Below are 11,541 nucleotides of genomic sequence, written 5' to 3'. Positions count from 1 at the left end.
ACCCAAACCCATTTCTTGGGGCCATAGGGCCTAAAATGGGGTGGTCTCAGTTAAAGGTGCTTGTACTAGGGGTGAACTTGGCCCTTTACTTCTAGAAAGGGAGAGACAGGAGAAGCAGAGAGACACACACACACACACACACACAGACAGACAGACAGACAAACAGACAGACAGAGAGACAGACAGAGAGAGAGACAGAGAGAGAGAGACAGAGAGAGACAGAGAGACAGAGAGAGAGAAGAGAGTAGGGGGAGGGGAGGGTGGAGGGAGAGGAAAGAGAGCACTAGAAAGAGAGAGTGACAGAGGCAGAAAAGAAAAATAAAATATGTCTGTGAGAGCAGAATAAGTTATTTTGTTAAATCATCCCTGTCTTCATTTTTGGAACATCCTCTCTCTATCATTTAAAATCAAACTAAAGAACTATTTTTTCCCTTCAGAACTTGATTCTTGTTTAAGCATGGAGACCAGGAAGCCGTCTCTTCTGAACACCCACTTCCTAACAAAAGAATCAAAAGGATTTAAGGAAGAAAAATAAACCAGGTCAGTGAAGGAGTAAACAGATACTTAGGAAAATGATGAGTATGTTTATGAGAAAGTAAACCTATTCAGTTTACTCCAGGCAGTTTGGAATTATTGAAACATTAAATAATCCTGCTTGTAATCATTAATAAATTTGCCCAGAATTCTTAGGCGTTTAGGGTTAGAAGTAATATACTATGAAAAGTTCTTCTGTATTAAAGTATCTCCTGAGAAAGAACAATTTCATTCTTAGTTATTAAAAATCTCTGAGTTATTGCTAAGGTTTACTTGCCAAAGCCTTTTTATTTGTTATTCATAGCAATTTACTATACTTATATTTATTACCTTTTGTCAACTTGATTAGAGTACAATGCCCTCTTACTCTTTATAATATTACATGTATATATTAGAAGAAACAGAAAGCTGACATTGTAAAATGAATTAAATTTTTTAAACTTGAAAAGAAAATGTTTTTATTAAATGCAAACAGCTAGGATACTAACCTTATTTTATTATTGACATGAACTGATATTAAATTTTGATACTTAATAATATTAGTTCTTTGACCTTCCTATGTTTCTAGCAAAAAACCAAACAAATCCTAAGCTAACACACACTGGTGTAATTTAGGCATGAATAAATTCTGCCAATTTTTGCATCTAAAAATTTCAACTCAATTGTCATAGAGTGTAAATTTCTCATAACAAAACAAAACTCAGTTAATCTATTTAATCAGTTAACTAATCTAATAAATTCAAATGACTTTTACACTCACAAAACAAGTCCTTAACCTTGTGTTTAGATTTGAAACCATTCAAAACAATGTATACAGGACACCAAGGATCTATGATTTCATTTACATGAACTAGAATGTGTGATTTTGCCAGGTATAGGTCACAAATATAGATCAGAAAGAAATCTTATAGGACACCTTGCCCAAATTCCTCATTTTAATAATAATGATGATGATGATAATAAAATGGCTAGAATTTATGCAGTGTGTTAAGGCTTGGAAAGCTCTTTACAAATAGTATCACATTTGTCCTCACAATGACTCTGGGAGGTCATATTATTATTATCCAAATTTTACAGCTGAGGAAATCAAGACCTCTGACTCTAACCTCTGTTAAGCGACTTGTCTATGATCATGTTGCTATTGGGGCATCTAAATGGCATAGTGAATAAAGTACTGTGTCTGAAGTCGGAGAATTATCTTCCTGAGTTGACAAATATTGGTTGGGTGACCCTGGGCAAGTCACTTCACTTCAATTGTCTCAGCTATTCATCTGTAAAATGAAGTGGAGAAGGAAATAGCAAATCATTTAACTGTCTTTGCCACCAAAATCCCAGATGAGATCAATAAGTGTATGACATAACTGAACAACAACAACAACAATCCTGCTATTAAGTGTCTGAGGCTAAATTTGAATTCAGATCTTGCTAACACTTGACTCAGTGTTCTTTCCACTGTGCAAATTAGTTGCAACAATTTTACAGATGCAGAAAATGAAACACAGGCAGGTAAAGATGGACCCATATAGATTGTAAGCCATTTCTTTTTTGCTTTTTTTTTTGGAGGGGGGAGGGCAGGGCAATTGGAGTTAAGTGACTTGTCCAAGGTCACATGGCTAGTAAATATTAAGTGTCTGAGGTTAGATTTGAACTCAGGTCCTCCTTACTCCAGGGCTGGTGCTCTATTCACTGTGCCACCTAGCCACCCTGATTATCAGCCATTTTAAACTCTTATCTGTGGCAGAGACTTGAACCTAGGTCTTCCTGATTTTGTGTCTAGCATATAACTCCCTATGACATACATTCTCACATTTTTTTAATTAGCAATCTGAATCGATATACCTAAATCAGAAATGAAAGCTTAATTAAATGTTTCCAAAGGTATACTTTTTCCATTTTCATCATTTTTAGGTGCTGGTTGAAATTGATGCTAAAGATAAGTAGAATTGTATTTTAGAAGGTGTCATGGTTTTCCTGTTCCCACAAGAAGAGCCTCAAGCTATAACATGCAGTTTTTCTCCCTGGTCCAATTATAACAGGACACCTATGTTGTGGTGATGTATTTATGCATCCTCAAAATGATCCACATATCCACAAAACAAGAGTCTGCACACATATGGGTTTGCACTTACTAATGAGTGTTTCCAGTATTATACCAATCTATCTGACAGAACTTTCTCTCCAGGGGTCAATTATATGAGGGGAAAGGGCAACAACAATATGTTTTAGCGGTCATGCTAAAAACTTCAAGTTTACCCTTATGTCAAAGAATAGGTTACTGAATGGATACTGGGCAACTATCCTCAATGAAACATACCATGTATTCAGTTAGATTTTTCTGGTAATGGCAATTTTATCTTATCAAAAATGTTACCAAAGCTTTCTCTGCCCCAGCAGTACTAAAAATCTATGGGAGAACTTCCTTAGCAGTGAATTGACCCTATGCCCATGAAGTAGTTTTCAAAGTCTTTTAGAAGAACTATGAACCTCATTATATATGAACATGTTTTCTGATCCTCACAAATGGAAGAAAGTTTCAGCGATGAGAAAGAGAATTTGCAAGAGAGAGTATATCTGATTCTGAATTTCCTGTGCTATTCCTAGTGAATGGAACTGTCATTCATTGTCCTATAAATAAAGCTGTCCTGTTTTGATGCCAGTTGAAATTTTCCCCTAGAATATTATATATAGTTGAAAAGGGATTTTCTTTTTGAAGAAATAATGTATTTTGTTATTTTGTTGGAAGAAAATCTTTTGATTTGTGATTTGGCTTTCCAGAAGGAATCACTGTGATCACTAATTAGATTAATCAAAAATGTTTTAATAAAATCCACTTAGTGAATTTAGAATTATAGGTTCAAAGAACTGTATAACTTGCAGGAAACATTAAAGACGAATAGTGGGGCCTACTGGAAAACTTATCGTCCTTGTAGTTAAAAGACCTGAGTTCTGATATAAATTTCATTAGTTCCTAGCTATTAGTTACTAGAAAGTGAGTATCCTGAAAAAAAAAAGACACAGTCTTCCAAGTCTCAGTTTCCTCATCTGCAAAATAAGGTTACTAATAAGTGACCTACTTTATAGGACTGGTGCAAGGATGACAAAAGATCAATCAATCAATATTTATTAAGTGCCTACTTTATGCTAGGGGATAAAAAGACAAAGCAAATTAAGCAACTTCTATTATCAAAGAATTTACATTCTCTCTAGGGAGAAAATATATGAAAAAATGTTTTGTAGCTATAGGATTGTAAAGCCAATTACAAGCAGCTCTCTTGAGGACTGCTACTGTGAATAACTTTAAGGATCTAATGGCATAGTATAGTGAACTCTCTACTTATTCAACAATAAACTAAAGCAAAACATTCAAGAAACCAAAGCACAACATTCACAAGAACATAACATAACAACTTATTACTAAGGTGGCCACATAGTCTTAAACAAAACTTATTATCCAGTAAGTCATATTCTACGCAATCAATATAGAGCATCCAAATCCAGTCTTCTTTTATCTCAACTCCAGGTTGCCTTCAAATCATCCTTAAGGGGTAGTAGAAAGTACAAAGGTCATCCACCCCTAGGTCACAGTAAATTACAATACCATCAATCAGCACTGAGTGCCCAAGTAAAGTCTATTTTCATTTTAACTCAAAGTTGACTTCTAAACCCCATGGCTCCTCTTCCACACTCCCAGCTCTTGACTGTAGGTAGGCAACTCTCTGCTCCTGTTCCATATCACAGCTCACAGGGACTGCTCCACCCCAAGCTCTTCATAGTTTCTGTTTCTAAAAAAACAAAACTCAGCAGGGCTGCAGCAATATTTACACATATTCCCTGGCACTCTCATCTCAATTCATTTCCTGTCAGAGAAATTAACACAAATCAACAGAATGCTTCTGTCTGACAAAGTAACACAATTCAACAGAGTACTTCTCTCTGACAAAGGAACAACAACACAGAAAAACAGACAGAGTGCCAACATTACAAACATTCTCTTTCTTAGCTCTGCTTGGTCCCAGCTCATGCTTGAGCTTTTATCTGTGCTGCTTCTTCCTGTTTCACCTTTTCTTTTCAGCCTTCCTTGTTCTGCTCTTTCAGTAAGCTCCTCCCACCATGGGTTCCATGGGATGATCTTAAGCCTTTTAAGGGCAGGGAAGGTCTCCAAACTCCCTTAGGTCTATTAAGGGCAAGTTAATATATACTGTTTCCAACAAAGACTTGACACAATCAAGGTTAGGCTCAAAGGCACTTGATTAGCTGAAACAAGGAGCAAAGTACTACTTTACTTGCCATTACAAGTATATTATATGAGATGTATTTTTAATTGCTTCTGAGAGATACCAGCTTTGTGATCTTGAGCAAGTCACTTGAATTCTTTAATGCCCCAGAAGAAAGAACAAATTGTAGATTTGCATCAGAGAAGAGAATTTTCATATCAGTAGTTTTACAGACCAAAAAAATAATAGTTCCAGAGTACTCCTGTCCCACAGATCATATCTAATTTAGCTCCATCATTTTCCTTTTGAATAAATTAGGGCCTATAAAGGTTAGGAGATTTGTCCAAGGGTACTGTCAAGTTAATGACTAGGTAGGACTAAGACTCCAATCTTCTTACTCTCAATTCAGTATTAAAAATCATAATTTAAAAAGTAAATATATTTAAAGAAATACTTTCTGGTACTTTCCCCAGATAATTCGATGTTTCTGAAAATTTTCTTTCTTTTTCTCTATGTTTCCAAAATCACTGAATTTGACTTTAGAAACTGAAAGGATTTGGAGATAATTTAACCACATCACATATTTTAGAGGAAGAGATTAGGCACCCAAAGGTGAAGACATTAATACAAGGTCATAAAGCTAATTAATGATAGAACTCAGATCTCCTTAAAGATGTTTTTAAAAATCAGTTACATCTGAAAAATATCAGCCAAGGCAAATGCCATTAAAGTGCCTTGAAAACCAGCCCCAATAAAACTATTTTATTGAAGATATACTTAGTCCATTTCAGGGTATTTTATTCCACGGATCTAACACTAGATATTGTGTCCAATGCACTGAACTTTGATGAAAATGATCAAGATAAAAAAGGTAATTACCTTAATAATTTTGCAGGACTTCTAATACACTACTATCATCAACACCATATTAATAAAGGAATGAGAACCCCAATTGTGAAAAATGTCAAGGGATCTTATTAATTCCATGTCATTGAAGATTTTCAATAAGATACTGGATTACCATCTGTTAGGGCTACTGCAAAAGGAATCCATCTATGGACCAAATGATTAGACTAAGTAACCTTTAAAGTCCCTTCCAACTCTATGGTCCTATTTACTTATTCATTATTGATTCATTCATCAAATATTTATTAAGTGAGTATCTAATATATTCTATATTCTAGGGAAAATAACAAAGGTCAATGGAAAGAGTTTTGAACTTGGCATCAAGGACCTGAATTCCAATCTTTAGATTTTTTGTTTGTTATCTGTGTGACCTTGTGTCAGTCTATCAACTTCCCTGGGTTTTCTCACTTGTAAAATAAGTGTATGAGACTTAATGAACTCTAAAATCTCTTTGAGTTCTAGATCTTGAATCCTACATAATATCCCTCACTTCAAAGAGTTTATATAAATATAGCAGGAGACAGAAAATATAACACAAATAGAAGCAAAGTGAGTACATAAAAGGCATATATAGTGTTATACTATCAGAAGATTCTATATTTCATCGTTGGCAAATTTTTTATCATTACTCATTGTCGAGTTACATTTCCATGCCACCTAGTGTGTCCACAAAATCATTGCAAGGATTTAACTCACAATCTTAGTGTGGGAGCTATGATTCTCTTCGCAAGGTAAATCAGGCATAGGGAACAATATTAACAACATTATTTTCCTTTTGTAGAAGTTTTTTTTTTTGGTACCAAAACCAAATTCTGCTTAGTAATTAACTTTTTAATATCACATTTATTGCATTTATCTTTTGTGTTATTTATCTGTGTTGTCTTCTCAAAGAGAACATAAGTTCCTTGAGCACACAGAATACTTTTTGCTTTTTCTTTGTATTCCTAGGGCTTGGCACAGGACCTGGATCATAGAAAGAGCTTAAAACATGCTCCAAATAATCTAAATAATAAATAACTCATCAACCCTGTTATGGATTAATGAACTGACATCTGTGAATAACTCTTTGAATCACAGTTATTTAACTAAGCTATAACCTCAGTTTATATCTTTAAGAAGATAATTGTTAAAGAACAATACAGAGGCTGGGAATGAGCAATAGAATGGAAGATTGATAAAAGAACTTTTAGATCATTCAGAATTCATTTAACAGACAAAGGCTTTTTTCAGACGTCACTAAATTCCTGTTTCAAAGTAGAAGTCAGAGCAAATAATAAGGTAAAAATGGATTCTCATAAAAGTCTATCAGGGTCCTAAATCTGATAATGATTATATGGTCATTAGGCAAATTAGTTTAAAAAAAATATAGGTTTGTTAGAGGCACATGGGTGGCACAACAAATAGAGCTGTGAGCCTTGAGTCAGGGAGACTGGAATTCAAATCCAGACTGAGACATTTTTAGCTTTATACTCCTGGGCAAGTTATTTAATCTCTGCTTGTGCATGGTTCCCCCTCTGTAAAATGGGAATAACAAAAGGACCTACCTCCCAAGGTTGTTGTGGGGCTCAAATGAATTAATGTGTTATATGGCATTGCAAAACTTAAAGTGTTATATAAATGCCAGTTATTATTAAAATATTTTTTACTCATCTATATTTTTTTGTATAAAGTCAGCTTGAGGGAGAAGTAAATAAGTGGAAGTTGCACTTAATTAAATACTTGGAAGGTAAACTCTTCTAAATTGTACTTGCTCCATAATCATCGATGAAAAACTAAAATGGGGGAGAAATGGTCAAAAGAATTAAGTAGTATGGATGAAGAATTTCTACATCGTCGCTAGCATTTGTTTTATTGCATTAGTCTGCTTTAAAATGTCCGTAAATTTTGTTGTTATTGAGTTGTTTCAGTCATGTTTGACTCTTCATGAAAGCATTTGGGGTTTTTATGGCAGAGATTGTCATTTCCTTCTCCAGACCATTTAACTGATGAGAAACAAATGAAGCAAAAAGGGTTAAGTGATTTGCCCAGGGTCTGACACTGGATTTGAACTCAGGAAGATTTCTTCCTGATTCTAAGCCCAGAGTTCCACCCACAGTGCCACATAGTTGCCCGTCTGTAACATTTACACAACTATAACTTCTCAATCAACAAGCATTTATTAAGCACCTACTGTGTTGCCAAATCGAGTGTCCTTTCCTAATTTTTCATCCTTCTTGATCTTTATGTAGCCTTTGACACTGTTTATCATCCTCGTTTACTTAGTAATCTTTCTTGGTTTTGTGACACTTCTCTTTCCTGGTTTCTCCTCCTATCTGACCTATTCTCAGTGTTCTTTGCCATATCTTCATCCAAGTCACATTCACTGACCATGTGTATACTACAGGGTTCTGTCCTGGTTCCTCTTCTCTTTTACTTCATTTGGTGATCCCATCAGTTTCCACCATTATCTTCTCTATGCTGATTCTCAATTTTACTTATTGAGTCCTTACCTCTCTGACTTCCAGTCTTACATCTTCAACTGAATATTAGACATCTTGAACTGGATGTCCTATAAACATTTTAAACTTAAACCTCCAAAAGTTAACATTATCTTTTTCCCAAAGCTACCCCCTGCCCCAAATGTTGCTATAATTGTCTAGGACATCACCATTCTTCCAGTCAATCAGGCTTGCAGCCTTGGAATTATCCTCAGTTTCTCACTTTTCCTCACCCTCCAATATCCAGTATGTTTCTTTTTTTTAATTTAAATTATATTTATTTTTGGTTTTAACATTCACTTCCATAAGTTTTAAATTTTCTCCCTCTTCTTTCTCCCTCACTCCCTCCCCAAGATTGCTTGCAATTTGATAAGGGACATACACATACATTCCTATTAAACTCATTTTCACATTAGTCATGTTGCACAGAAGAACTATAATGAATGGGGAAAACCATGAGAAAAAAAAAACAAAAAAAGAAAACAGTTTGCTACATTCTGCATTCTGACTCCATGCTCTTTCTCTGGATGAGGCTGGTATTTTCCATCACGTGTCATTTGGAATTGTTTTAGGTCTTTGGATTGCTGAGAAGGGCTAAGTCTATCAAAATCAGTCCTTGTACACTGTGGCTGTTGCTGTGTACAATGTTCTACTGGTTCTGTTCCCTTCATTCAGCATCAGTTCATGTAAGTCTTTCCAGGTTTCTTTGAAGGCTTCCTGTTCATCAATTCCTATAGCACAATAGTATTCCATTATATTCATATACCACAACTTGTTTAGCCATTCCCCAGTTGAGGATATCCCCTTGATTTCCAGTTCTTGGCCACCACAGAAAGAGTTGCTATAAATATTTTTGTATGTGTAGATCCTTTTCCCATTTTTATGATCTCTTTGGGATAAAACACTAGAAGTGGTATTGCTGAGTCAAAGGTTTTGAAAATGTTTATGGCCCTTTAGGCATAACCCCAGAATGGTTGGATTAGTTCATAGCTCCACCAGCAATGAATTAGTGTTCTAACATTCCCACATCCTCTCCAACATTTATTATTTTTATGTTTTGCCATGTTAGCCAATCTGATAAATGTGATGTGGTACTCAGAGTTGTTTTGATTTGTATCTCTCTAATCAATAGTGATTTAGAGCATTTTTTGATATGACTATAGATAACTTTAATTTCTTCCTCTGAAATCTGCCTGTTCATATAATTTAACCATTTATCAACTGGGGAATGACTTGTATTCTTGTAAATTTGACTCAGTTTTCTATACATTTTAGAAATGAGGCCTTTATCAAAGACATTGGTTGTAAAAATTCTTTCCCAGTTTTCTGCTTTCCTCCTAATCTTGGTTTCATTGGCTTTGTCTGTGGAAAAATTTTTCAATTTAATGTAATAAAAATTATCCATTTTGCATTTCATAATATTCTCTTTCTCTTGTTTGGTCATAAATTCCTACATTCTCCAAAGATCTAGCCAGCATGTTTCTAAGGAACCTTCATATCATCTTTCATATATGTCCCCTTCTCAACTCTGATACTAAAACCATCCTGGTACAGGCCCCATCACTTCATGTTTGGGCTCCTTGCTACAAGTCTCTCCCCTGTGCAATCCTTCCTCCATTCAGATGTCAAAATGATCCTCCTAAAGCATGGGTCGGACCATGACACACCTCTTTTCAATAAACTAAAATGGCTCCCTATCACCTCTAGGATCAAATATGAAATCTCTATTTGGCCTTCTAAGTACTTCATGACTATTCTCTACCTTTTCAGTCATTTTGTACATTCCACCTCCCTATCCCCTGTCCTTCACGTATTCTTCAATCCAAGAAAGTGATATCCTTGCTGTTTCTCAAACAAAACACTCCATCTTTTGACTCTGGGCATTTTCAATGGCTGTCCCCCATGCCTGAAATGCTTCCTCTTTTCATTTCTGCCCCATTACTTCCATGATATCCTTTAAGTCCTAGCTAAAACCCTGCCTTCTATAGGAAGTCTTTCCAAATCCTTCTTAAATCTAGCACTTTGATTCCCTCTAGAGATTATTTCCAATTTATCCTGTACACAACTAATTGTACATATTTGTTTGCATCTTGTCTTGTTGTCTTGTTCCCCCATTATATTGGGATCTCCTTGAGAAGAGGGACTTTTTTTTACCTGTCTCTGCATTCCTAGTGTTTAGCATAGTACCTGGAACATAACTGGTACTTAATATTTGTGGACTATTCTAAGCACTGTGCTGGCACATTATTACTAGGTTTGCTAAATCTTTACCTCCAAAGAACCTTTCATTGTAGCTAAGAAACAGTTAAGCCAAATGAACAACCACTGTCTTTAAACAATTTCCTCCCAGGAGATCCAACTATTCAGAAGATTATGAACAAAACGTTTTTAAAAAGTGGAATAACAGCTATTTGCTTTCTCTATTTTCTTGTTTTGTTTGTTTGCTCTTTCCCATTGTTCATTCCATTGGTTATAATCCTTCTTTATAACCTGACTAACGTTTAATGTGAAGGTATTTGTAAATCCTATATTTGATTGTATGCCACCATGGGGGGGGGAGGAGAGGAAGGGGGAGAAAATTTGAAACTCAAGGGATTGTGGAACTGAATGTTTTAAATCAAAAGTAAATAAATACATTTTTAAAAAGTGGAATAACACAAAAATTTGTTTTAAGTCCTTGGAAAAACCCATTCCTCTATAAAGGCTTCCTCTGATGCCTCATTTGGACATGACAAGGAACCTGAATTCTTGAAGTGTGTGCCAACAAGATGTAGCAGTAGATAGTACCAAATTATTTAGGCTTTGAGTATGGGTTGGATTTTCTGTCACGCTAAGGCTAGAAAATTGAAATTCAGTGATGCTCATCACCAGAAAGCTGACCATTAGGCAATTTTTGATTCCTTTTTTTTTTTCCTTCTGGAGGAACCTAGGACAATCATCTGTGAAGGCATGTAAAAATTGTCATCTGAATTAGTAGAAGGTGTACCACCAACAAAATCCTTGGTCTTTTGATATATTGAAGCATGTAAATGTATTGATGTATACTATTCTGAGAAGGGTTCCATGGGGTTCACCAAACTATCAAAGGAGCCAGTGAGAAAGGGTAAGTACTCCTGCTCTAATTGAATGATTTTTTTGAAAGTGAGGTTGAAGAAAAGGAAAAAGATTTAGTTTACATTCAGATGTCTGCTTCTTAAAAGAAACCAAAACTGAAAGGGATTCAAATGAAGATATGCATCCAACTATATATATACTTATGGAACTTTAAATAATGGAAGAACAGTAGCTTTGGAATGTGGCTTGGAGGTATATATTATTACCCTAACAAACACATTAGTCACCTATAATGTATAAAGGACTAGATTTTATATATATATATATATATATATATATATATATATATATATATA

The 11,541-nt window shown here is 35.1% G+C and overlaps 1 long non-coding RNA gene across 1 annotated transcript in view; it reads left to right on the top strand.

Moving 5' to 3' along the window:
• Window positions 1-11,541, top strand: part of LOC138175949 (uncharacterized) — a 62,934-nt gene that overhangs the window by 49,355 nt on the left and 2,038 nt on the right. The window contains exon 2 of the long non-coding RNA XR_011172133.1: window positions 438-540. This is a non-coding gene — a long non-coding RNA (uncharacterized lncRNA). The remainder of the gene's footprint in view (window positions 1-437; window positions 541-11,541) is intronic.

This window comes from Petaurus breviceps, unplaced genomic scaffold (genome assembly GCF_028583685.1).
Source record: "Petaurus breviceps papuanus isolate PSGF00001 unplaced genomic scaffold, PetGlider_PUasm1.0 80, whole genome shotgun sequence".
NCBI lineage: Eukaryota > Metazoa > Chordata > Mammalia > Diprotodontia > Petauridae > Petaurus > Petaurus breviceps.
This window is presented reverse-complemented; position numbering and strand designations above follow the sequence as displayed.